Source organism: Ambystoma mexicanum, chromosome 8 (assembly GCF_040938575.1).
Source record: "Ambystoma mexicanum isolate Mex_15411 chromosome 8, UKY_AmexF1_1, whole genome shotgun sequence".
NCBI lineage: Eukaryota > Metazoa > Chordata > Amphibia > Caudata > Ambystomatidae > Ambystoma > Ambystoma mexicanum.
The window spans coordinates 1,195,013,490-1,195,040,828 of record NC_090929.1 but is presented as its reverse complement, the minus strand read 5'-3'; the positions used below and the strand labels follow the sequence as shown (position 1 = coordinate 1,195,040,828).

The window sequence follows — 27,339 nt, the reverse complement described above, 5'->3', positions numbered from 1 at the left end:
TTCAAATTATTCGAAATATTCCTATTTGGGACATATCCTGTTTGATCAGGGTGGATTAATTTGGTTATGACTTTTTCAATCAGTTTGCCAACACTGCTGTTAAAATCTTACTATCTTGGTTTAACATTGATAGGGGTCTATAGGAACCACAGTCACTACCAGGTCTGTCGGGCTTGGGGAGTGGTATAATAACTGCTTCGCGCAGCGATTCCGGTAGTCTCCCAACTTCATATGCTTCGTTAAGCATTTCCAGCAGTGGGGGGAGAATCTGCTTTATATGCCTTATAAAATTCACTCGGGAGTCCGTCAGTTCCCGAGGTTTTACACGTGGGCAGCTGCCTCACCACTTCTTCTAACTCTTCTAGAATGATCGGGGCATCTAGCACCTCCCTCTCTTCTACACTAATTTGGGGTAGCCCAATACCTTCCAATATGTCTCTTATTTTCCCCCTCTCGCTTCCCGTCTCGTCTCCGTACAAGCGTCTATAGTAGTCTACAAATTCTTGGTTAACCCCCTCCAGCGTATCCACTACATCGCCATTATCTCTCCCCATTGTTCTAATTGGGGGCCTAGGAGTCTCGTTTTTGTAAAGCCACGCCAGGAGTCTTCCTGGTTTGTCGCCTCCAGCATGTTGTCTTTCTATGTACTTTTTATAATTAAGGTTACATAATCTCTCCCAACATCCTGCACATTTCTGCTGCAGGCCCAGAGCCTTTTCTATATCTGCCTTAGTGTTACTGCCTCGTTCTAATACCCTCTCGAATTCCTTCTCAGGGTCCTGTAATTCGGTCAGAATCCCATCCTGCAGTCTTTTAGACTTGGCTATAGCGATTCCTCTCACCACCACTTTAAAAGCTTCCCAGAGTGTGCCCGCTGTCTTTACACTGCCAGTATTTATCTCGAAATAACTTATTACTTCCTCTCGCATATGCTCCCTAAACACGCTGTCTTTAAGAGCTTCTGCACGCAATTGCCATGTGGGTATCCTTCCCCTAGGGGGTCGGTATTGCCATGTTAGCAACAGTGGCGAGTGGTCTGAGAGGACTCTAGCTTTGTATTCCGCCTGCGGTATTTCGGTCAGCAACTCCTGCGTGACAAATATATAGTCCAATCTTGTATGTAGTCCGCCAATAGAGCATGTAGTGCCTTTGCAGCCGGGGTGGGTCTAACTATTTTAGTGTTTGATCTATCGATGGTGGGGTTCAACACACAATTGAAGTCTCCCCCTCACAATATGGGCCCCCCCCCACGCTGCCACTGAGCTTACTATGCAGGGTCCTAAAATACGCAGTTGTATCTTGGTTTGGAGCATAAGTATTCACAATGCAGATCTCTCTGTTTTCCACCATCCCTCTCATAATCACCATCCTACCATCCGCCTCTACCTGCGAGCTCAGCAACTGAAACGGAACATGCGGTGCCACCCATGTGATTACCCCTCTTGCACAGGCGGAGTATGTTGCCCCCACCATTGTCCCTCTCCACTTTTTCCGTATCACTTCTAGTTTGTCTTTCGTTAAATGAGTTTCTTGTAGCAGGGCTATATCTACTTTCTGTCTGCGTAGGTACAGCATTACCTTGTTCCGCTTCAGATAACAACTATTGAGCCCCCTAACGTTCCAAGTCACTATCTCAAGGTCTCCCATGGTTCATTTAGTTTCCCGTGAAGTGTAGACTTACCCCATAACTCTACCCCAACTATAACAAACCACAGCACACAACCCCTTCCCTCCCTCCTCCCCACCTTACCCCAACCCAACCCCAACAGTTGCCCAGCTCCATCCCTGGATCTCAGGCTCCCCCGTGTTTGGGCCTACCCTGGTACCCCGGGCAAGACCCCAGCAGGGCGTCACCGCACTATCGGTAACCTAACTAAACTCTAAATGGGGAATGTACAGGTTGGTCCTGCAAGGCTCCTAGTTAAAGCCTAAATCGCAATATTCGCGGATCATGAATGTATCTCATCCCGCCAACAACATTCCACTGGCTACTTTAGTGACTATATTCAAGTCCCATAGTCTTAAGTTCTGAGAACCCCTGGTGCCCCTCTCGTTCATTACTTATCCACGTCACCTCCTTCTCCACGTCCGACTCCTGGGGGCATCCCTGGGTGTCGAGCCATCCCATGGCTTCTTCCGGAGTTTCAAAAAACAAAGTTCTGTGCTTATGAAAAACCTTCAGTTTGGCCGGGTAGCGCAGCATATATTTAAGTTCATTCTGCTCCGCTGCACCATCAAGGTATAATGCGGGTAAGCCGTTATGATTGCCGAACCTCTCTGTATTGTCCCACCTTTGCGGAAGTGTTCCAGGATCCTTTCACGATCCCTGTAATTAAGTATTTTAGCGATCACCGGCCTAGGTGGGCCTCCTGGCGGCGGTCTCCTCGTTAGGGCCCTGTGAGCCGTTTCCACCGCGAACCCCTGAGACAGCACTCCCCCAGTGATTTCTTGTAGCAACATTGTTTCAACGAAATCCGTGGGGTTATGGCCTTCCGCTCCTTCTGGTAGTCCAACAATACGGATATTATTTCTCTGGGCCCGCCCTTCTGCCTCCTCCGCTCTGCTCTCCAGATTACCCACTCGCTGTACTAGGGCATGAAGCTCCGACCGGTTAGAAGCACAGTCTGCCGTGTTATGGCCCATCTCCTTCTCGAGGTTCTCTGTGCGCTCCGCCAGAGACCGTACGTCTTGTCGTAGCAGATTCACATCCTCCTGCACTGCCCCGACCTGGAGCTCCAGTGCTGTTTTTAGTTCTGCCACCGCCAGTTCGAGCTTGGTCTCCCAAGCCGCTTTCAAATCGGCGATCGCTTCGAGGACCTCCTGATTCGCGCCCATGGTGGCACTGCTCCCAGCTTGGGCTTTGTCTTTGCTCCTGGCTCCTTCCGGGCCTGTTGGCGTCTTTGTGTATTCCTCTAATGTGGGTTCCTTACTCTTCAGTCTTGGGGGTTTATTAGACATGGCGCTGTGCCTATGAGTCGTGAATCAGCCCCTTCAACCGTGGTCCTCAGTCCCAGCAAGGGTGGGTTCTCACTGTCCTCAAAGGGCCGGTGGTATCTGCTAGTTCCTTCGATCGTCCACGCTCCGTTCAGAGCACTCCACCAGCGTTTTTCCTTTTGCTTTCCTTCTTCGCGGCCACCCGGACTGGGCAATGTGATAGTTATTTCGTATCCCTAGCGATTTTCCTCTGCTGTTGTCGAACGGAGACAGCTCCTCCGTCTCAGGGGTGCGCCCCTCGGGATCTTTGTTCTCGTCCGCGCCCATTTTGGTGCCCTCTCCGCGGCCAACTTCTCAGGACAAAGTAACGATGCAGCCGTTTCTCCGCTCTAAATTTGCAGTCAACCTGCTCATACTCTGCTCTGTATCTTCCCATGCCTGCACATACTTTTGGGCCACCACTGATCCAAAAAATATGCGTTTCTTGGTCGGATCAAGTTGTCGGATCACGGGGCTCGCAGGGTTTCCAGCCTATTCCATGGCTGCCAAGCCACGCCCCTCCAGTGGTGGCATGTTTATTGGAAAAACCTACCTTGATATTTCTATGAGAGTGTGGCCTACCTCAACAAAAACACGAGTAGGGCGGTGTGGTAAAAATGTAGCGGTAACAGAGTTATCAGTGCATTACTGCTCCGCACAACTACGCGTTGGGGGGGGGGCGGGAGTTGGAAGATTCAGCTCCATTTCTGAGCTGGAGATAAATCTGCCGACTTTCCACCCATTTTTGGCACAATTACTGTAGCACAATTACCACCTCAGTGATTGCGTCAAAAATGCCTCATTGAGGCCAATGGACTAAAAAAGAAATGGGGAATTACACCGCCGCTTGTGTTCAGGAGATAAAATCACCGGACCAAGTGGCGGTAGCGGTAATTGCATTGGGTGGTATTCCAGCAGATTTACTGCCGGGATATCACCCAACTTGTGATGAGGCCCTCTGTCAGGATGTCTTGTAACATAAAGAGCCAGATTCACAGATTCACAGAGCGTTTTCCTAAGGGATGGTGCCATTTTAAAAGGCTTCTGTGAATTAGGCCTAGTGTCCACTGTCCTGTGTCCAAATCTATTTCCATCCCTTACACTTAAACTAAGGAAAACTGGACGTCCTCTTTATCCAAAAGTAGACTACTTTCATTCTGCATATAGTGTCCTCTCCCCCTTGCTCTTTTCTTCAGGTCACAAACGTTATGTTAAATCTGGCAGGAGAGTGAACCAGACTAACAGCTGACCTTATCACAATATAGACTTTCCTAGTATCAGACGAGAAAGATCCTTCCCCTTGTTTCTTTCTCCAACCTAAAACCTGCAGTGTCACGTCTGGTGCACTATTCTGCCAGACTTAACTGTAGATCTTGTGATTCCAATAAGTGTCTCTTCCTTGGGCAATGGGTCCTCTACCCTTTGGTTCAGCTTCTTGTATCACTCTCTTTCTTTCTTACATAAGTCCCAGATCCCTCTGGGATATCTCAGGGTAATGACTTGTTCTTCAACTTCTGTTTCCTCTGTGTGGGTGCTAGACACCTTTTGCTATTTTATTTTGGGCTTTATAAGGGTTATTCCAGCTTTTACAGTTTGTTCGTTACTCCTCTCTCCTGCTTCATACAGGTCCCAGACCCTGGTGTGCTGTTTCTGCGGGTTCTCTGCTGCAGCTTCATTTAATGCCCCACTGAATAGGCCTGCTGTACTCTCCTGCCAGCTACTGTACCACATAGGAATTTTTACAAAGTTTGTTCTAGCTTTTAAAGTTAGTTCTCTGTCCCTTTCTATCACTCAGGATATTGGCTTGTATCTGTTTAACTTGTTTCGTGCAATCCGCTTCCCACCAGTCAGCCCAACCATTTCCCTTCCATTGGGAAATGCTGTTGTGGTCTGAGTCGGTCCTGGAAGTTGCGCAGGACTTCACCACTGCTTCACTCAGTGTTCTGTCCTTTGCGATTGCACAGCGGTATGTTTTCTCCTGCGTACCCCGCTTCGCGTCTCCTCCTTGCTTCTGCTTCACCGGTCAAGTCTGTTCTCTCCCCATCACTGGACTCCTTGTGATGAATTTGAGGTGATCATCCCAAAAACCCTTACCTGGACCCTTTCTCAGGTGGCCAGGTAAAGGCAGCCGCTACCTGATCCTGACTCTGTGGGTGGTATTATGTGGGATGATCACCTAGGATGAAACCTGGATCAGAAGGACTGGGAAAACCCTCTGGAAAAATTGTTAGGCTCACCTGGTCTCTGCTGGGATGTTTGGGCACGGTTGCAGCCCTCCCTGGAAGTGGATCACTCCTATCAGGCTTCTTCCCCTGCAAATATGCTGTGGGCTGCGACAATTGGTGACACTGCTCCTGTTGATTAATGATGAGCTCTCCGTCCTGCTTCTCACTGCAAGTCGCTTCTTGATGGGACCGAGTGCCTTCACTGGCCCATTGTACGTGGCAGTTAGACCAGCTGTGGCTTAGGGACAATGAAGCACGTACGAGGGCCAGCATAGACCCCTTCCGGCGAACATGCATGCCCATGCGGTCAGGGCCAAGGCAACGGCCATTGCCTTTCAGCGCCATGTCCCCTGGCAGGTCATTAGCAGGGCGGCCACATGGGCCTCTTCCCCCAACTTTCTGCAAGCATTACTGTTTGGATGCTGACTCCAGATCAGATGCGGCTTTCGGACAGGCGGTTCTCTGCAACCTGTTTGCTTAAGAAGGGTCTCCTCTCCACCCTGGGGCTACATTCAGTTGTAATCGCCCATGCGGTATGGAGGAAAGAGGACGGGACGTAAGAGTAATTATAAGTTACTCACCTAGTGACTAATGTACTCTTAGTCCATAGTCCCCTTTCAAACATATGTCCCACCATCCTCCCCCCTAATAATTTGGTGTCATTAGGCAATGGTAATTCTATTGTTGACGCGTCTTTGGGGTGTGGCGCCGTAGGGCGGAGTCAGGGCAGCTCATGCTCCCAGGGCCGTGCCTCTGTGCGCCTCTAAATTTACAGGGAAGTAGATTTTTCTGGTGAAAAAGGTTTGTTCTCCTGTCCCTCGCGAGGGACGCCCATGCAGTATGGAGGAAAGGGGACTAAGAGTACGTTAGTCACTACTGTGAGTAACTTATCATTTATGCAGCGGCACCTGATGGTATCCAGACTACAGGTTGAGTTTCAAAAAGATCTCAACTACCTTCGGATCAGCTTTGATGTCATGTATGGTGGGAGTGGGATTACGCACAGTGCAGATAGCTCTATTAGGGAGACACATGTCCACAAAGATTCTTACCTTGTCGGGGAACTTTGTCTTGCTGGCTACGACAATAGGGGACACACAAGGCATGTGGCTGTCCACCCTTCTCTGTGATATCTGCCTTCTCAAGCTTGTCTATTCCATCCACAACGTTCTTACATTGATGAAACTGGATTCTGCACTGACTCTGTGCCACCGGTTGGATCATGGGACCACATTTAAGTCACTTCCTGACCTTTGAGGCGGTTGTGGCGTATCAAAAGAAGGATGTAGACTCTCGGAGGTATGAGAAATCTGAGGGTGTCTCACTGTCTGAACTCCTGGGATCTCTTGCTCAGGTGGCCAGGGCGCGGCCATTGTCCTTGGATCCAAACTCTGGTGGTGGACAAGTGTCGGAGGATCGCCTGGGTGAGGGGTCCTCAGGGAGTGGGGGTGAGACATCCGATGGCGAGACACGGTATTCCCCTCCTCCCCCCAGCCGACACTTCCTCCACCTTTATAGGTTAGGAATCCTGTCCCATTGGCCCCTTCCCAATTCCCACCAGTACCAAGGGAAGTGTAGGAGAAGAAATCTATCCCTATCTGACATCCCCTCAGTCATTATTGGGCATTATCTAAAACCCATTTACCTACAACCATACATCTGCCCCCTTCACCCTGACAAATATTTACAGACGTGTCCCTCCATCATTAGGGAAAATGACAACTCCCATACTTCCTCACCATTGCCTTTTTTGAAAACCACTGGGACGACAAAGAAGAGGAACAGAGCTAGGAAGGTTGCCCATAGGAACCAATGTACAATGGATTCCTATGGTCAGTCTCCATTGTCCCATTAAAGAGGGCAGGCAGAGCCTGGCCTCGCTTTTCAACCACACTGAGTGAGCTGGGCATTCAGGAGGATGCAGAGAAGCCAGAGAGAGACCATTTGAGCTGGAAGTCCTGGAGGTAGGAGGACAACCCAAACACTGAACCTGAATGCCCAAGGGAGACTGCAGTGTGGAGACGAAGCAATAACCCCAGGAAGCCAGGCCAGGGACCGCTAGGGTTGCATGGGGATACTCACTCCAGAGTTCCTCTCCTGGGTGAAACATGAAGACCCAGGCCTTTGAGGGGCAGGTAGTAAGATGCTGACCTCACATCTCCTGGGGCTCCAGCTGCTCCCAAAACGAGGGAAATACTGTTTTCGAGGAGCTAGCAAAGGAGGAGCTGAAAGGACCCAGATGCATTCTGGGACACGAAGGCCAAAACCTTTAGACTTGTGAACTAAGCAAAGTCTGTGAATCCTGCGTTTGGCGTTCGAGATATACACCATCCTTCCGCACTAGAGCAAGAGTCAGGGAGGTGAAGCAGACACCCCCTCGGCATTGGCCTTGGCTCCCAAATGAAAGCCATGAACGCAGCCGGTGAGTTGAGGTAAACTTATGCAAGGCCGGGCTGTGTTCCTTTTTGAGAATACAGCAAGAGTGTGAAGGGACAGAGTGGTCAGGCACGTTGCAGGTGCCCAGTCAAAGGTCTCTGGGCCTCATTACACGGACGGCGGTAAGGGTTAACGGTCACCGTTAATGGCAACGGTGACCGTTAACCCTTACCACCGTACTACGAGGTCCCTTAGCGGGTTGGTGCTTTAACGCCTGCTTTTTGCAAGCGTTAAAAACCAACCCGCTAAGGGACCTCGGAGCTAATTACGGCACCGCAAAATTGCGGTGCCGTAATTAGCGCCTTCCCCATTCCCATAGAGCCCTATGGGGCAGAAATGGGAATGGGGAAGGGCAATGGCGGAAGGGGGATTTACCGCCCCACCGACCTTGGAATGGGGCGGTAAATCCCCTTACCGCCAAGGCGGTGCCGGTAATTTACCGGCATAGTCCAGGGTGCTAATAGCACCCTGGATCACCGCCTTCCGTGTAATGAGGCCCTCTGTCTGAAACGTGCCATATCTTCGGATTGAAAGTGAGAAAAGGAAAGTGAAAGGAATTCGAAGGGGTCATGCGAGGGGCAAATAAAATCCTGCGCACCGTCGAAAGACTTTAATATTTGTGAGTCAAAACAGTGGAAAAGGGTGAGCGACAACTGGTCCGAGTCCAGCTGAGGGATACCCAGGGTGAACAATACCTCCAAAGACTGTATCTCCTTTGTCTCCTTTCTACTGTTCTCTTTAGTCTTTTAAACTCCAGTTTAATATGGAATTTTCAAATAGTATTTTGTGATTCCTTGTATTAGTTCATAAAACTCTCAACAGGCTCTTGTTGCTACCTTTTTTAAAAATGTTGGTGCAATAACTTTCCTTGAGCCTGGTCGGTTCCTTAGGTTAATCTTGAAAGGGTTTGAATATTCAGACAAAATATAATTCTCTAAGGGATTCTTATTTCTCTGGTTGGTATGTTTCTGCTTTCTCGCCTCTCTATTTGCCAGTTGTTACTTGTGAAGGCTTCTTGGGCCTTCTGCTCCTTCTCTTTTGTTGTTTTTTATGCCTTTCATTCACTTCAAACACAGTGTTAATCTTCCCTTCTTCTTAGGATAATGTTGTACTTTCTTGTTAGTGGTTTATCATAAAGGCTTCCCAGCCTTTCTCCCTTTCTTTGCAGTGTTTCAAACTCTCTTAAAGTCCTTGCCCTTTTAGGATCTGTTATTCGCTCTCGTTCATTTAGGCAGATCAAGTTTAGCAACAAGTCCTTTGCTCTTTCAACTGTATTGGTTTCTCTTTTCGGGTGGGCTATGCGTCTCTTTCCTACACCAAGGTAGTTCATTTGTCAGACTTACTTTCTCACTTTTCTCGCTTCTACTGGGATGAGTTCCAACGTTATGATTCCCACCTCGGTTCCCTTCCCTCCCTGCTTCGCTGTTATCTTCTCTTTCAAGTGGTAATGTCTCGGGATTGCTCATGGTTTGGGTCCCTCTGGGTGGTCCCTCTTCTCTGTTCATCTCCTCGACTGCGTATTGGCTCTAAGTGTCGAGTCTTCTCGCTGCACTTCTGAATTCGGTATTCCTCACTGGGGAACTGCATCAGCTGTAGCAGTCTCTCCTCAGCGTTCTCAGCGTTGTTACCAGGGCAGTCTGCCCACCACTGGAATGTCGTGGCCATGCCACCGCCATTACTCTGGCTCTGCTCGGTTTGGAATCTCGCCTCCTTCAACCTCCACGCAGCTTGCTTCTCGGTTGCTGGCTCCCAGCAACTTTGAACTTCGTGGGCTCCGCGTTTGTCCATGGCCCCACCTCCAAATAGCGTAACTTTACCAGGGGACCTCCCCTGCTTCACCATGCAATACTCTCTCTTCACTCTCTTAGCCCTCGGAAGTTAACAAACACTCCTCTTTAAATACACTCATCCCAGTGGATCTAGGCTTTTTACTGAATGAGCCAGCTGCTCATTTATTTTGTAGAGTCTTGATTACTGGAAGAATTGGATATGGGAGACAATTCCATATATTGCATTATATGGCTTGGATTCGGGAGTTCCTCACCGGAACTGGAGTCCTTGTCCCCTAAGGGGGAGTTTCGCCCAGTGAGGTCCCACTTGCCTCGACTCCGAGGGAGGGTATTGCGGAGTAAGCTCACCTGCCTTGCCCTTACAGGGAAAGGCAGAGTTCCCTCAATTCGTCGCACAGTTCACCGTTTCAAAGAGCATTGGGAATTCCTTCAGAAAACAGCCAATGTCCATCAGGTACACTTAGTATGCGAAATTGATTAAGCCTAGGTCCTCCGCTGTGGTGGAGCTAAGGAGTGTGTCAGTAGCCGCTACCGTCACTCAGAAGGTTGTGGGAACCGATGCCTCATCATGCGTCACCGTAGTGTGGAACGCACCATCCAGCGGCAGTGTCAAACCCGCCCCCCCCCAATTCCCCTATTCAATACAGATCCATAGCCAGCCCCTGGGTTGGGCTAAGTTTGCAGAATTGTGAAGAGGGCATGACGTTCACTGAATCATCTGTGCCAATAAGGATTGGCACCATCTTGGACAGAATGGATAAAAAGCATCTGTGCTGCCTGTGCCTGCCTTGGGCCCCAGGCAGATGGTCGGCCGACCTTTCGTGTCTTGACAAAACTGACACATGATCATTGTCTAAGGCCGCCGCCTGCTTTTGGTGCAGACTTTCTGGAGTCGTTGGTAGGCAGCGGATTGCGGAACCAGCCACAGAGCGCGACACAGCCTGGCAAAATGGTTGTGTTTACCACAGCGGCTGCACGTTGGGCCAGTCACCAGACATGCTTGCTCACGTGGTAGCACCACTCTGCATGCATCACAGGATTTTTGTCTCTCGTCTGTGGGCTTGGGAGCTCCCTGTTGCGTCTTCTGGTTATTTCTGCTGCACGGTTTCTTTGGTCTATTTGAAACGAGCAGCTCTGTTTACCGCAAGCTCATGTGATCTACCGAACTCTAGAATCTGTGGCAGAGGGATGTCTGGTTCCTTCAAGATTTTACAATGCAGCATTGTTGATGCACTGTGGTGAATGATATGTGTCTTTGTCGTTGGCCTCATCATTCAGCTGGCTGTGGTGAACTAGAAAAAGGAGTCAGACTCCAGGGCTTCATCTCAAAGGTGTTAATTTTAAATAAAATGGAAAAATGCCTATCTGTCCCTATCGCTAAGAGGGATTGTCCCTGCCTAAAAACTAAATTAAAGGTGCTCCTTGTATAGTCCAGAAACCTATCTAGTAGGTGGGACACTTTAGAAAAACACATAGCCTGAGCTATATTGTTCTGGCTTATTGTTATGTCCGACCAATGTTACTTGTGTCTCTCTAGTGGTATTGGTCACAGTTCAAAACAATGTTCTTGACAGTGCATCAAAGAAAAGTTTTAATCTGTCTCTTTAGGCTCCTCAAGAAAAGTTGTAAATCATTATACAAATTAAATGTCTCAAGTTCTTTGAATGAAGAAATTACTACTTGGTTCTTTTCCACCAACTTGGTTGTTTCCTTTGTACTCGTTTTATGTCTTGGACAGACTGATTGAACTTCGCAGAATCCCTTCATCTCACAGGTTGAAAAATGTCACTTAATTCTCAGGGTCTAAACGGACCCCTCCAGCTCTCCAACTTGTTTGTGTTTTGGTTGTATCTTTGGCCTCTGCCAATCTTCACCATTCAGAGGTCTAGAGCTCTCATAACCCTCTTTGTCATTTTCTCCATTCTCGCTTCGTTCCATTCGCCTCCCTCTACCCTGGTACCTTTGCTGTCTCGTGGGCTCCAGTAGAGTGGCATCTCAGCTGGGACGTGGCCATTCACCGTGCTCTTTGTCGTTGCCGTTTCATAAGGATTCGCTAACTGTATCCTGCCTGTCAGGGCACACTTGACGGTCCTTGCTCTGAGAGCGTAGGATTTGTTCACGCCATCTGTTCACAGTACCCAGACCTACCACGGCTGCAGCTTGGTTAGGCCACCAGTTAAGACTGTCTTTTCTCCGTCTCCCCAGTATCACCCTTTCCAATGCCGGCCTCCCAGCATATCTCTTTCGTCTTTTTGTTCCTCCATGCCACCGCAAGCTCCACTATAAAGCGCAGCTCGACCCGACGAGGATGTTCTCACCTCAGGGGCTCGCCTCTGTGCAGGGTTGTTCTCTTGTTCTCTCTGCATTCAAGGTTCCTCGTCTTTTTATTCTCACCACCGTACTTAAAAGGCGGGGGGGGGGTGTTCTCCTTGAGCCAACATTAGGGAAATAATGTTCTTGTGTTTTTGAATGCAGATCAACTGAAACATCAGTAATTTATATTCCCATATATGCAGACAGGGTATTCTTAGGGAGTTCTGTATGGGAGTAGGACTCTGTCCCGTAGAGGGGAGTCACTCCCAGTGAGGTCCCGCTTTCCCCTAGGGAGGGTTATGCTGAGCAGGTTTACCTCCCTAGCCTCAAGGGGGGGAAGGCTCCCCCTCAGAAGAAGGGACAAATTCCCCAGATTCGCCGGACAGCGCCAAATGTCAAAGACTGCCATGATAATCACCAACAGATTCCGAAATGTCCTGATGGGTTTGGCACATGCAAACCCTCTCGTAATCCCAGTTCACCATTCGGCGAAGGTATGTTTGGAGGGCCGCTGGTGCCACCTTATACAAGTCAACCCTTATTGGCAGGTTCTTAAAGATCTGGTGTACCGCACTCCTGGCCATAAAACGGCAGCATAGCCCTCTTTGCCACGCCATCATTTGCCCTTACCGTCTGGAAAAACATTTCTAGATGTTCAACCTATATGTCCCACCGCAGGCCCAATGTTGCTTGGGCGCCTGTGACTTCAAATTCAGCCATCAAGTTTCCCACAAGGACTCAAGGGTGTCCTCCTGGGGGGAGGATCCTGCTAGTCGTCGTGTGTGCGGGAGCCCGAAGAAGGGGTCCAGCACGAAGAAGACACCTTGTCCTCCTTATCACCCATGTTCACCCTGTATCACCCACCAGCAGACAAGTTGAAATGTCCCACCATGTCCAATGGCACAAGCACCTTTGTTTGCGCTTCAATCTGGCACCACAGGTATACAATAAAGATTGCCCACGCTATCAGCTCAGGAAGTCTTAATTCTATTAAAGACAAGGAGGCGAGCATTATGCTTTACTTTCTTTTATTTGCTGCCACACCAGCACTTTAAAACTTAACTTTAATACTGCAGGTTTATGTTCTTACAAAACCACAGTTATGGAAAACGAAAAATGGACCAGTTTAAACGTTTGTTTCATATCTGAAGGTGATCACTGTAATCACCTGGGAACTACTAGTCCCTACTAGAGGCATACTGCCCTTTGCGCCCAGTTGCCCAGGACGGTTGCGTCTACTGGCGTACCTGTATCTTTTGATTTCTCAGTGAGGTCCATAATTTTGGCTAATGGACCCGAAATGTCTAGGAGCTTATCTTGACATCCTTTCCAGGCTTGGTCTACACCTTTCCTGACGTCTCTAGCTGTTTTGGTCACAAACGTAACCATCTTGGGGTCTAAGTCAGGGGTTTCTGTTAGTTTATTCGGCAGCTCTGGTCTAGGACACTCTGATCTCATTCTCGATCTTACCTCTCTTTCTAGAGGTTTTCTAATATGCTGAGCCATGTAAAGTGCCACTCTAGGGGAGGGTACCCATTCTGACGACTTAGGGTGCCGGATGGCTTCGGGGTCGAACATGTCTGCTGTATCTTTTATGTTCTGGGGGTCTTCCACACCTTTACTGATGTCTTCCTCTTCCTCGCCCCCTTCATCATCGGGCGAATAGCCCTCGTCATCATCCCCTAAATTGTACACCCCTGGGGTAGCGGGTCTATCCTGGCCGTCTCTGTTCTTTGCCAGAAAGGCTTCTTTAAGCCTGGCAACAGGGTCGCCTGTCAATTGGGGAACAGTGTTAACCCTTTCATTGTTGCCCAGGGGGTCAAAGAGTGCTTGCTCTTCCGGGCTACTTTACACCCCTTCTTCTCAAGCCCTCTTTGGGGGTGTCCTGCTGACGTTCCTTCGTCGATGCTACTAGCCTGTCTTTTCTTGGCTGTGATCTGTTTCTGTTGTTCAGCCATTATCATTTCCAGAGTCTCCAATCTCTTTGTAATGGGCTGCACCCCTTGAGAGACCGCCTGCTGCAAGGAGTCTCCGAGTACCTTCTTAAAACTCTGTGACAAGTCTGATTCTTGCTGGGAAGGATCCTCTTCCCACTCTTCTTGACTCCACTCCGGAGAAGCGGAAGGGGTGTTAGTGGTGGTGACACACTGAGCCATAATCGAGGTGTTGGCTGGGCCAACGGCATGGAAGTCAGCAGATGAAGGCTCTTCAGGCTCTACACACGTGCTGAGGAATAATGTAGTGTGTGCCTGTAAACCGCTTCTTGCGATTTATAAAGTATTCAAAAAGATATATATATATATATATATTTTCTTTTTTTTTTTCGAAAATGAATCTGGAGCTCTGGTTAACTACTTCCCTCATACGCAATGCGAGCGGAAGCTAAGCTAGAATCCCTGGGGAAGCTGGGAAACCTGAGGAGGTCCCGCTCCCACAGGTCCTAACGGCCGCCGAGTTCGCCGGCGCCGATTACTACAGAGCGCGGGGCTCCGCAGCCTGAAGCGAGCGGAATTGCTCACGGCTCCGGCCCTCGTCCGCTCTTCACAACACTTGAACGTTTCGTGAAAGAAGTCTTAACGCACGCAGACTGAATGTGATACGCTGCGCAACGCTCACGCTACGCGTTAAGGTAAACTCTTGAGGAGAAATGAAACTAATTCCATGCGCGCTACGGTGTAATGCCATACTGATATACACATATCATAGAAATTATAGAAATATATACATGACTAACAATCCTTCTATGAGCAAAGATAGAGAAATATGTCACTTATCTCAGGCAGCAAAAAGAAAGAGGAAAGGACCTGGGCACAAGGGTTCTTATACAGGAGGCTGCCCTCTGATAGGTGCAGAGCTTGGAGGATTGGACTACCAGAGACATGAGTATCATGGGACTAGTAGTTCCCGGGTGATTACAGTGATCAGATTCAGATATGAAACAAACGTTTAAACTGGTCCATTTTCGTTTTCCATAACTGTGGTTTTGTAAGAACATAAATGTGCAGTATTAAAGTTAAGTTTTAAAGTGCTGGTGTGGCAGCAAATAAAAGAAAGTAAAGCATAATGCGAACCTCCTGTCTTGTCATAGAAATATAGTCACTGGAGTCGAGACATAGGAGGCCTTCATCACGCACCCTTTCCTGCCCTTCCTGCCTACTGTCCCAGCAGCACGGGCCCCTTCAATCAGCCTGCAAGCTTGCATCACCGGGCCACAGGGTCTTCAAGGTGTGGCGATCCAAGACATATCACATGGGCCCATGCACCTTTAGGCACCCTGCGTCCTGGTGCACTGGCCCGCTGGACCTATCCGCTCCACCCGCCACTCACTGGGAGCACCTAGGGCATGTTCACCCTCAACATAAAAGTCCTGCCTGGGAGGGAGGGCAGCCTGTACAGCAGCAGAACAGAAATCACAATGCAGAAAATGTCAGAGGCCCTGCTACCAAGTTTGGGGCGAGGCCGCACCAGCAGGGGTTTGGCACGCCCAATACAGACACTTGGACCAAGAGTGGCGGCCTCTGACACAGGCCTGGCTCCAACTGCCACTTGCAGGGAGCCGGAAAGTCTGTGCCTCGGGAGCCTGCAACGCTGTCAGAAGTGTATGTTGAGCACAGCACTCTGGCGTGGGAGGCAACGTGTGAAGGGCAGACAGCCCACCACCCACATTTTTGCCAGTTGTTAGGGAGTGCTCTGGTTCAAGGAGCCTCTCAATAACTATGCACACATGGGCTTGTACATGGGCTTGTATGGTTACTGGGAGTGGTGCCTGTGTCTGGATCGCGCCCCTTCTTTATCGCTTATGCTCACTTAGGGACCCACGGTCTTAAGGGGCTTTGTGGAGAATCAGATGGGATTGCCCCCAGGAACCTGGTCTGGGACCCTTCTCATGTGGCCTGGGGAAGGAAGGGGCTTTCTGATCCCTACCATGGGGGTGGTGTACTGCTGGACGATCGCATGGGGGGAGGGGTGGAATCAGACTGGTAAGACTGGGAGGAATCCCTTTTTAACTTTCCCTCTAACCGTGCCCTTCTGATGGCCTTTTGCCAACATGGAAGGTAAAAAAAATGAATTCCCTTCATATGGACTACATGTCCCAGAATCCCTCAAGGACTGTGACAAAGAAGAGGGCAAAAGAGGCATATAGAGTTAAAGGACAGGCAGTTCTAACAGCCTTTGGCAGGGTCAGGCAATTAGTACTAGGGATTGGTATCTGAGGCCAATTAACCCACCATAGGGGCATAAAAGGCTGCAGTAGAAAGTAGCAGTGGAAAGTATCTGGAGTAGGAAGGTCAACAGCAGTAGCAGAAGAAGCAGAGCACGAAGCTGGCAGTTCACTAGGAAGTGTGACCATAGAAGGGACACCATAGCAAAGGAAAAGCAGATTCCACCTGCAGGCTCTGAGCTGGTCCTGTGCTCACAAACCCTTTTAGGCTGTGGAGCCATTGGAAGAGACTGGGAGAAGCTGGCAGTCTTTCCAGGTCCGCCTAATTGCTCTGAATACAGAGCTGAAGTTGTGTGTTTACCCGGGGCGCGTGTGCAGAAGCAAGCCGAGGGAAGATGGAGAGAAGACTCTCCATTGTCGATGCTGGTTCTGAGACACCCATACTGCAGAGGCGTGTGGGTCTCAAGAGAGCCTGTAGTAGTAGTCGCATAAGTAAGAAAGTCGGGAAGTGGAAGACGCCTGTAACCGCTGTGATTTTGGGGCCGTGTGTGAAGCTCCGTACTCCAAATCACATAACACTCCTTGCCAGTAACTGCAACCAGCTAAATTCACACTTGCGTATAAGTTGAAGCAAGTGAAATTATTCACAGTTGTAGGAAGTCGTTGATAATAAAGGAATTGTATCATGCGCATATTCAGCGTCAGTTAAAGTGCTTGCATTTCTTTCTTTTCCCATTGTTGCATAAACATCATCACTGGAGAGATAGCGTGTCTCCTATTAAGAGAACGTTGTTGGTAATGGCTCAAGAAGTAGCAGCTGACTTTCCCAAAGTGTCAAAAGAATATTTCACGTCAAAGAAAGGCTGCGTCTAAGACACTCTTGTTTCCCAATCCACGTTAAAGCAGAATGCTGCCTGAATAAAAGGAAATGCAAGTTTATAAGTTGTTTGTCATCAATGTGAGATTGTGTATACTGAAATTAGTTTCTGAAGTGAAACTTGACTCTTGTAACATTCAGAACTAAGTCTTAAGTTGCTGAAATCACGAAAAAAGAAGCATTACCCAAGCCAGTAGACAAATCCTTTCTAAGGTGAAACCAGCCCAATTAAGATCTGAACACCGGGGTTTTGAAGTTGTTGAAGCTGTTCTAAACCTAGTCCTCTGATATAAGGGTGACAAGGTTATCTAAGGCTGGAAGAGTGGTCATACAGCTTTGGGGTAACTACTGGAAACCAGAAGGTGTACATAAAGCTGGGGAAGGCAGCTGGGTGCTCGTTAAAAATACCTAATCAACTTTCTGTGAAGCTGAGACTATTGGAGCTGAGAGAGAGAGAGAATCAGTCTAGAAGTCAAGACAGATTTTGGTAGCTGTAAAATGGACAGAAGAAGCTGCCCTTTCTTATGGTACAAGTAAGAAGAGTGCCTTGCTTACCTGTAGAGGTTGAAGAGTCTTGTCTAAGTTGCCTAATTTCTGATGCTTGTTAATCTGCTTAGAATCACATGCTGTTCATATGGTCCGACATCCAGTGATAACAGCGGAGTATTGCATCTCGTCTTTCGGGGACCGAAAGGGGACGTCGGCATAGGCGTGTCTGAAACACTATCCCTATCGTGACGTGTGTAGTACCCAAAATCCTGCATGCGCCGAGGTCCCTCAGATTGTTTTTTTCCACCCAGATAACTGGTCGCCCTGTAGCGGAGCTCTTCATGAGACATTGTTTATCTTACCGAATTGTCGGTTTTATTTCCCGTTCAGTCACTTCGCCATCAAGAACATCGTCGACGAAGACTACGGGGGAATCTTCTACGGCTGCAGGTTCCGGTGCCTAAGATCCGGTGTTCGGACTTCCACGTGGTCGGGCCTTCTGGCAGGCCTACACAGTAGGGAGAGTGGGCTTGGGGTTTGCCATACTGTTATTATGTCTTTCCTCTTTTCCACTGCTTTCCTTTTTGGTCTGGTCACCCTTCCCTTCTGCTATGGAAAGGACTCCATTTAGATTCTGCCCTGTGTATAGGGTCAGATATCCGTGGAAAGACGAGCACACGTCGTGTAACGCTTGTCTCCCCCCTAGAGCACGACGAAAAGCGGTGTTCAGCGTGTAAACTCCTTAAACCTAAAACCCTTAAGGAGCGCCGGTTGAAGCGGTGGGTACAGAATGTCACGCGTGGAGCCTCCCTCCCCTGCCGCGACACCAGCCGAAAGTGACGGGGCTACATCGGATGATCAAACGTCCAACGTGGACGTTATAGACCTTGAGGCGGACTATTCTAGGGCCGCCACGCCCGTCCCCGACTCTTCCAGGCTCGACTCCGGTCTTGGTACAGGGACCACACCCAGTGACAGGGGCGTACAATCGCACCGCACAAAGCACACAACCCAAGCTCCCTCCTCGACGACTTCGTCGAAGAAGGCGAAGGCGCCAACGGGTCCACCGGAAACTTTGGTGGTGCCCACGGATCGGTCTGACCCGAAGTCTTCCCTGCATCCGCAGGCGCATGACGACTGGGCATAGCAAACATAACAAGGGCGCTACTCCCCAGATTACACGCGCCAAAGTTTCCGTACAAGAAACTTTGATGGTTTCCAAGGCCCGAAAACTACGAGTAGGCCTCTACCCGAGAAGCCATCCGCTGGCCCTTCTGGAGCCGCGGAAGACATTTCCACTGCCGACCCATCATCGGAGGCATTGTCTCCCGAAGATTCGGTGACTATCCGTAAGAGCATCAATAGGATTGCTACGGCGGTGGGCCTAGTTCCGGTTCCGCCCACAGTTGGGGGCCAATCCGCCGAAAACTTTTCCACGGATTTGGAAGACGATCCCGAAGACTCTTACGAAGAAAGCCAGGTACCCCTCTCAAGCACCCTGAGGAGATCCTCTCAACGCCTTAGGGCGGAGAACACGGTTCCTACACAGCTAGGTTCATTTGGGTCATCCAAGTGGACCACGGAGCAATTTGAGGGGTGTATGGATCGGCTGGAGCAGTTTTTCAGGGTTTCTGATCAACCTCCGCCGAAAAAAGCTCGGGTAGACCCTAACCCTCAAACACAAGATGTCCAACACCTAGATGTCCAACACCAAGTTGACTATCGAGAAGATGTCCAGATGGACACGTATAGAGACATCTATACAGAAGAAGAGGAGTCCTCTTTTCTGGATAACTATGGGGAAGATCAAGGAGCAACGGACAACTGGGAGGACACCCAGCAGGATGATCACAACTCTGATATCGTTTGCCTCGACTCTCCCCCATCCACCCCGATTCGACAAGCTTCCCCGCTGGATGATCAAATGACTTTCAACAACATGTTGAAAAAAGCAGCGGAATTCTTTAAAATTGCCACGCTTGAAGCCTTGCCCGAACAAGATTTCACAGAGGACATTATTAATGATAAGCCTCCGGCAAGCCAGTCTATCCCTCTCTTGAGCTGGCTGGCCCCTTCCTTACTCACACCCACTCAGACTAGGGCTGTGAACCCAAGGGTCAGAAAACTTTTCAGACCCTCCCCCACTGACCCGCTTTATAGCAAAGGACACGCAATCCCAGACTCGCTGGTGGTGACCAACACTCACAAGAGAGCAGGGTTCCCCTTGCCACGAGAGAGTCACTCCCGGACAAGGAGTCCAAAAGGTTGTATTCCTTAGGCAAACAGGTTACGTCAGCAGCCTATATCGTCCGGATTGCCAATAACACAACGTTACTAGCAAGCTAAGTCGACGCCCAATGGAACCTATTCCAGGAAGGCCTTCAAGAGGTTCTGGAACCAACCAGAGCAAAGCTTCTCGCCATTGTCTAGGAGGGCAAACTTGCCAATCAGAATGTGGTAAAGAATACCCTGGACACCGCAGAGACACTAGGCAGGTCTCTTCCACAGGGTACTCTCCTAAAGAGGCACGCGTGGCTGCGCACGTCGGGCTTCAGGCCTGAGACCCAGGCATCCATTATCAACAAACCCATCGAAGAGGCCAACCTCTTCGGGAAGGCGATAGACGATGCGTTGGAGACAGCCAAGAAGGAGCACAAGACTATTAAGTCGCTGCACCAAATTTCCCAGAAACCCTCTTCACAGAGGGGCAGTAATTCTTCGGCGGTCCTTTTGAGGACAAGCCTGCGCTGCTCAAAACAATTTCGGCACGGGCAACTTCAACTCAAGTCAACCGGCTGCAAGCCCCACTTACTACCCCCAGAGGGGTCATAATCGCGGAAAGAATAGAGGCAGAGGTTCCAATTCCAGAGGAGCGTCAACTTCAGGTCAGAAATGACCACCAATTCCAGGTTCCCTCCCATGTCTCCCCGGTCGGGGGGCGATTAACATCTTTCCTCAAGGCATGGGAGGGGATAACTTCAGACCAGTGGGTCTTAAAGACGGTCGCCCACGGTTACTGCGTGGAATTCGCCCGACCTCCACAGTTCAGACCGCCGAAACATCGACGCCTTTCACCAGAACATCTGCAGATCCTGATCCAAGAGGTGAAAGTGCTGCTGGGAAAGGCCGCCATAGAAGCCGTCCCGATTCTTCAGGTAAATGAGGGTATCTACTCAGTGTACTTCCTTGTACCCAAAAAGCATCTCACCATGCGTCCTGTTCTAGACCTGCGCCGAGCGAACAAGTTCATAAAGCCCCAGAAGTTTTGCATGGTAACACTGCAAGAGGTGATCCCATTGCTAAAACAAGGGGACTTCATGACAACATTGGATATGAAAGATGCATACTTTCATATTTCAATGCTGCCAGCGCACAGAAAATTCCTAAGGTTAGTGATTCAGGACAAACACTGCCAGTTCAAGGTACTCCCCTTCGGCATAGCCTCGGCGCCAAGGGTGTTTACCAAGGTCCTGGCAGTGGCAGCGGCACACCTGCGCAGACTTTCAGTTCCAGTTTACCCTTACTTCGACGATTGGCTCATCACGGGGGACTCGTTCGACGTTTGTTTTTCGAACACCCAAAAAACAGTAGACCTACTGTTCAGCCTGGGATTTTCTATCAACGAAAAGAAATCCAGCTTAGTCCCCAGCCAAGTAAAACAGTTCCTGGGGGCTCTAATTCGAACGGAAGACCGTCTAGTCTTCCCTTCCAGCGAGAGGGTTCAGAACATGCTCTCTCAGGTTCCTCAGTATGTAGCCAGTCGAGAGGTGACGGTACGCAAAGCTATGCGTTTGCTAGGGATGATGGCGCCATGCATATACTTGGTTCCCCACGCGCGGCTGCATATGCGTCCCATGAAAGGGTGGCTCAACAGCCAGTGGTGTCAGGCCAGCGGACAATGGGAAGATCTGTTAGTTGTCTCGCCAGCCCTCATTCTCTCTATGCAGTGGTGGTCGAGGGAGAACCTCTTGAAGGGGAAAACCTTTACCACCCATGCAGTGGAAGCCACTCTCACGACAGACGCATCTCTCACGGGGTGGGGGTGGCTCACCTGCTTCAACAGACAGCGCACGGAGTGTGGTCCTCTCAGGTAGCGTCCAACCATATAAACCTACTGGAGCTACTAGCAGTGTTCAAAGCATTGAAAGCCTTTCAGGAGCAACTGCAAGGGAAGACAGTGCTAGTCCTAACCGACAGCACAACAGCAATGTATTACCTGAACAGACAGGGGGGCACTCACTCTCCAGGGCTATCCAAGCTGTCCCAAAACATCTGGATATGGGCTCTCAAACACAAGATGTTCCTGATATCCCAACATGTTCCAGGGGAACTCAATCTTCTGGCAGACGTACTCAGCAGAGATTTTCCTCTGCCAGAAGAGTACGAATGGCGACTGCACTAAGACATTGTATCCAACGTCTTCGCAGAATGGGGGTTTCCAGAGATCGACCTGTTTGCTACTCAGGAGAATGCCCAATGCCAAGATTACGCCTCCAGGTACCCCCGGAACGGATCCAAGGGGAATGGTCTCTGGATAACTTGGTCGGGGAAATGTGTCTACGCTTTTCCCCCCCGACTCCCCTTCTGTACAAGATAGTACACAAGATGCACCAGGAACCAGTCACCATGATTCTGGTGGCTCCCATGTGGGCCCGCCAACCTTGGTTCGCGCACCTGATGGAAATGTCCCTCTCCCCACCAGTCAAGCTGCCCTGCCCATACAACATGTTGTCTCAGGACAGGGGGGAGACTCTGCACCCATGCCCACAAACTCTGAACTTAGCAGCCTGGCTCCTGAGGTCATAGAGATTGGACATCTGCAACTCCCTCAAAGATGCATGGACATACTGAGGGAGGCAAGAAAGCCTAACACACGTTATTGCTATGTCAGTAAATGGAAATGTTTTGTCATCTGGTGCAGTTCCAAAAGCGTCAATCCCACCGATTGCTCGCCTTCACACATTGTGTTATATCTAACCCATCTGTTGGACTCTGGGTTAGTCTTCAATTCCTTAAAGGTTCACCTAGCAGCGTTGTCAGCCTACACCACGTCACAGCAGAAGGTGTCGTGGTGGAAAATACCTGTGATTAAAGCCTTTATGGAAGGGGTTAAAAGAATGTATCCCCCCATCACTCACCCAGCCCCTGGGTGGGATCTAAATGTGGTTTTAACTAGGCTCATGGGACCCCCTTTTGAGCCTATGCATAAAGCTAGTCTGAAAGACCTGACTTACAAGACAGCCTTTCTAGTAGCTATCAATCCTATCAGAAGAGTTAGCGAACTACAGGCCCTCTCGGTTTTGGGCCCCTTTGTTACAGTCCACAAAGATAAGGTAGTTCTGCGCACACATCCCAGATTTGCACTGAAATTTATTTCGAAGTTCCATGTGAACCAGTCAATCGAACTACCCACGTTCTTCCAGAGACCTACTAAAATGGCCGAAAGAAGCCTTCACACACTAGATGTGCGCAGGGCAGTCATGTTCTACATGGATAGAACTAAACCACTGAGGAAAACTAAACAATTCTCTGTTTCAGTGGCAGCTGGTAGAGAAGGGGACCCTGTCTCTACATCAGCAATATCAAGGTGGATTGTCAAATGCATCACACTATGTTACACTCTTGCAAAGAGAGAACTGCCCTTCAAGCCTAGAGCACATTCTACTCGAGGCACTGGGGCATCCAAAGCATTTATTCCAAATGTTCCCCTAGAGTCCATTTGCAAAGCGGCAACCTGGAGTTCTGTACACACCTTTACAAAACACTATTGCCTAGACACTCATTCTAGGTCTGATTCTCAGGTGGGACAAGCAGTACTAAGACGTCTTTTTTCTACTGTTCCTTCTCACAACCCACCTCCAACTCCGGGTACTGCTCGCTAGTCTATGCACAGCATGTGATTCTAAGCAGATTAACAAGCATCAGAAGACATGCATTACTTACCGTAAAAGCATTTCTGATGATTGTATCTGCTTAGGTTCACATGCGCCCTCCCTGCCTCCCCGCTCGGGGTGGAAGGAACATAGACTTCTTATTCTCTCTTCATGTACTCACTCACTATAGCCTTGGGCTCCCTCATGGCAGAAAAAATACAATCGGAGGGACCTCGACCCGTGAGGGATTTTGGGTACTGCACACGTCACGATAGGGATAGTGTTTCAGACACGCCTATGCCGACGTCCCCTTTCGGTCCCCGAAAGACAAGATGCAATACTCCGCGGTTACCACTGGATGTCGGACCATATACACAGCATGTGAATCTAAGCAGATACAATCATCAGAAATGCTTTTACGGTAAGTAATGCATGTCATATTTTTAAAGTATCAAGTCGTAGCAGAAGCACCAGAACTGTGGTTGTCCATGATTTTGTCAGAACCTCTTTTGAATGTAGTTGGAGCAGTAGTAGACTGGGATGCAAAGGATCCTGCTTACACAATATCATTTGCAGAAGGGAGTTGCCAAGGAGAGAACAGCCCCCCTTAGAAGCATCATGACTAATTGTATTCAAGACACTGCAGAATTTACAAAAGAAGAATTTTTGTTAAAGCATAAGTGTTATTTCTTTTGTTTTGAACACCTTCTATTCTATCCTGGAAGGAGGTTATCCATGATTGCCATTGGTGCTGTTTTCTTTGTACAACTTGGAAAGGGGAACCTTTCAATGAACGAAGAAGCAACTGTTTCCAGTGGATTTTTGTTTGAGTGAACATTTGGTTTCTTTGTAACTTTGAAAGACCGAATTTAAAACTTTATTTTTTCTTGGGAAAAATTGACTTTGCACATTCTTGGGGAAACGAGATCTACCCAGGACAAGTAGAAGTCATCCACGACACTGGTTATATGGTTCTCTTTTATTTATGTTGTGTATGCTTTTGTTTTGATTGGTCTGTTTGGTGTGAGCCACAGTTTTGTGTACGTTAGGAGATTCTCCCTTAGATTCTAGACTAGGTAGGGAATCACCTGGTAGTGTAGGCTTAGTTAGGTTTTTGTTTGGTATCTTATCTTTTGAAATAAAATGTCAAATACTGTGAAAAGTAGTTGTCTGCCTCACATTACTGACCCTTCACAGCGTCCTACATCACAACGGTGCGGGTAATACAGAGGTAGATAGGAATTATTTATTTATTTGGAGTTCTGTAGTGCCAGCAAAACAAGAGGTGACGGCTGGAAGGTTTAGAATTCATCTTAGCTTCTGACATTGCTCTGGGAAACCCTCCAGACCATCTTTCAAAAGGGGTAAGACTATATGCAAATCAGACTTGTCCCACCTATCACTGAGGCCCAAGAAAGCCGAAACGTGTCTGGGGTTGCTTGTGTTTCTGTGCAGAGGGGACCAGGCCTGGCAGTTCGGGCAAGGCTGCTCCCATTGGTGGCAGCACCAGACTGATTTGCATATGGCTGGACCCCTTTTGCAATGGTGCAGGTAGGCTAAAAAACAGTGGTGTGGAAGGTTGCCCAGAGCAGTGCCAGTGGTTCAGATTAATTCCAAACCTTCCACCCATCACTTTTTGGTTTCAGTTCTGTCGTGCCATATGCAAAATCAAATGTCTACAGTTGCTGAAGGGAGAAGAAAGACGTGAGGGTAAGACATGTGAGCCATGAAAAAGACATACATTGAAAGATACTTGATGATGCTAGCGTTAGGATGCATTTACAGAGGGCTGCTCCAATGTTGACACAAGGTTAGATGAGGGCCATAGCGAATTGCTCTTCCCAGATGTTTGGGGGTTTGCTTGCTAAAAGGAGGCATCTGCTGGAGGATAACTATGAGCTAAAGGCTTTATTGGTGCTGTCTCCTATCCAACACTACTGAAGGTAGTGATACCTTTTTTTCTTTTTACTGAGGTGGTGGTGGCTGAAGGTTGTGGGTGATAAATGCAGGGGTTAAAAAATTAGGATTGGTTGACCAGGAGCAGAAAGAAGCTCCTGGATATCGGGGCATCACCCTTTAGGCAGGAGCAACGTCTGGGGCTCTGGGAGCTAGTACATAGTGCCTGAGTTACAAACTAACTTTCTGTCCATTATATATTACCCAATATGCTTTAAATGTCTTAAGTGTGTATTTTATTGTCTTTTATACCCATTCCCAAAACTATATACGGTTAATATCACATAGCTATGTTTGTATGGCACTGCTTGCCTGGGGAGTCACAAGTAGCTCCTGGTAGCTTTTGGTTTCAAGCTAACCAGGCTCCCTTTGGCTATAACCAGGAGCTAAATAGCTCCCAGCTTCTGGCAATTTCGATGCCGGAAATGGGTTACTTTATTTTTAGGATGTTGATGGGTGATCCTGCATCCTTTTGTTATTATCACTAGGGTTGGATAATGCACCTTTTGATACCTTGGTGAGTGGGAGCCATCTAATAACGTGTTGAGATTTATCATGGTTGCAGGTGGTTTTCTGGTGGTCTTTTCCCATTCTCTTACCCACATACTTGCTGCTATGTGGGCGAGGGGAACCATTGTGCATACATGTAGCCTCTGTTGACGCACTGGTCCGGGTAAAGGTGTACTATCCTTCACCCCAGACCAGGTCTATACCCATTGAAACCACCACTCCCACCCACCATTCCACCTCGATAGGGAAGGGTGCTGCATCTGCCGAAGACACTTGCTGCTAACAGGAGATGGGCTCACCCTGAGTTCTAAGATGACAAATGGACACAGACACCAGATTGAATTTTATAGGAATCCCAAGAGGGACCCCTCTTTCTTTGTAAAAATCTTGTATACTTAAAATACGTCTCCCGTTAGCATTCTCTACAATTCCCCTGGTTTGAGGTCCAACTAGATTGGGACTTTCTACATCAACTCCCCCTTCCTTGAATGGGCAATGGGGTCCTTTGGGGTGAGTCTGACACAACAGACCCCTTACCTAAACTCACGTTCCACCCACATGGAGTAGGAGGCCAGAGGATGGCCTCTGTGGGTGATCCCATCTCACTAGACGGCCTCAGGCAGGCCCAAACACTATCCTGCTATCTCGCGCCATGGTACCTCACCTCTATCTTCTTTAACCCGTTTAAATTCATTACATATACTTCTCTTACTACCCATACTCAGCCTTTAAACCTACATAACATTTCCCTTCTATTTAACCCCCATTCTAATGTTTCCTACTTAATGTTTTAATAAATATATACTTATAAGTAGACATACATATATATTGCATACAAACTCTAAAACACATAAAGCAATGTCACAATGGGGTTACTGCTGCTGTCCGTCACCTCCCGTCACCTCTTTACAGTACCTTCATGGGCCTGTCCTGGGGTCTGCTTGGATGGCTGCATGACTGGCTGGGGCCTGTCTCCATGATGGGAGCCTGATCTCTTTTTTCTTCAGAGTGGCCCCGTCCACCACATAGGACCACCCACACTCCTACGCAGCTCAGCGCTTTCCTGTGTTGTCTGGGCAACCGCCTGCACGATTGGGGGTCCGCTAACAGTCACTGTCGCTCCCTGCAGGCTTGGTTTGCTTCAGGGTGACCCTGTTGGCATGGGGGCCCCCCGCAATCTCCGCCACGCCCTCAGGACTTGATAACCTTCTGGGTGGGCCCTATTGGCTGCGACTACATCAGAGGATTTGTCAAAGTCTTTGGGGCAGCCCTTTTATCCTGAGGACAAATCCGCATCACTGCCGCGACCCCTGCCTACATTACAACTTTCAGCAGCTTCCCCTGAGCTGTGGGGATGCCGCTGCTTACACCGCCACTTCCGTGGTCATTTTAAAGACAGGCTGCATCAACATGTGAACGCTGACAATGATAGGCGCTGCACACCCATGACTCTTCTCGTTCCACCCCCTGAATCTCAACGTATTGCCACTGGTCTTCACCCAGGCTTTTCCGCTAGGTAGCCCCAGGCTTTCCTTCACTCCTCCTCTTCACCTGGCCAGCCCAGAATTTTAGTTCACCGGTCCACTCTCATGGGTGGAGCAGACTTCCCCGATCTTAATCTCCTGGTCTGCGCCTGACATATGCAGCCTCAGAGGACTTCTCGGAACGCTGGAATGCTCCTGCCTCGCTGGCCACAAGGCGAGGCGGGCCAACTGCGTACACTGCCTAGCATTCT

The 27,339-nt window shown here is 49.0% G+C and overlaps 1 protein-coding gene across 1 annotated transcript in view; it reads left to right on the top strand.

The window, feature by feature from the left end:
- Positions 1-27,339, top strand: part of MINPP1 (multiple inositol-polyphosphate phosphatase 1) — a 609,776-nt gene that overhangs the window by 287,752 nt on the left and 294,685 nt on the right. The window lies entirely within an intron of this gene.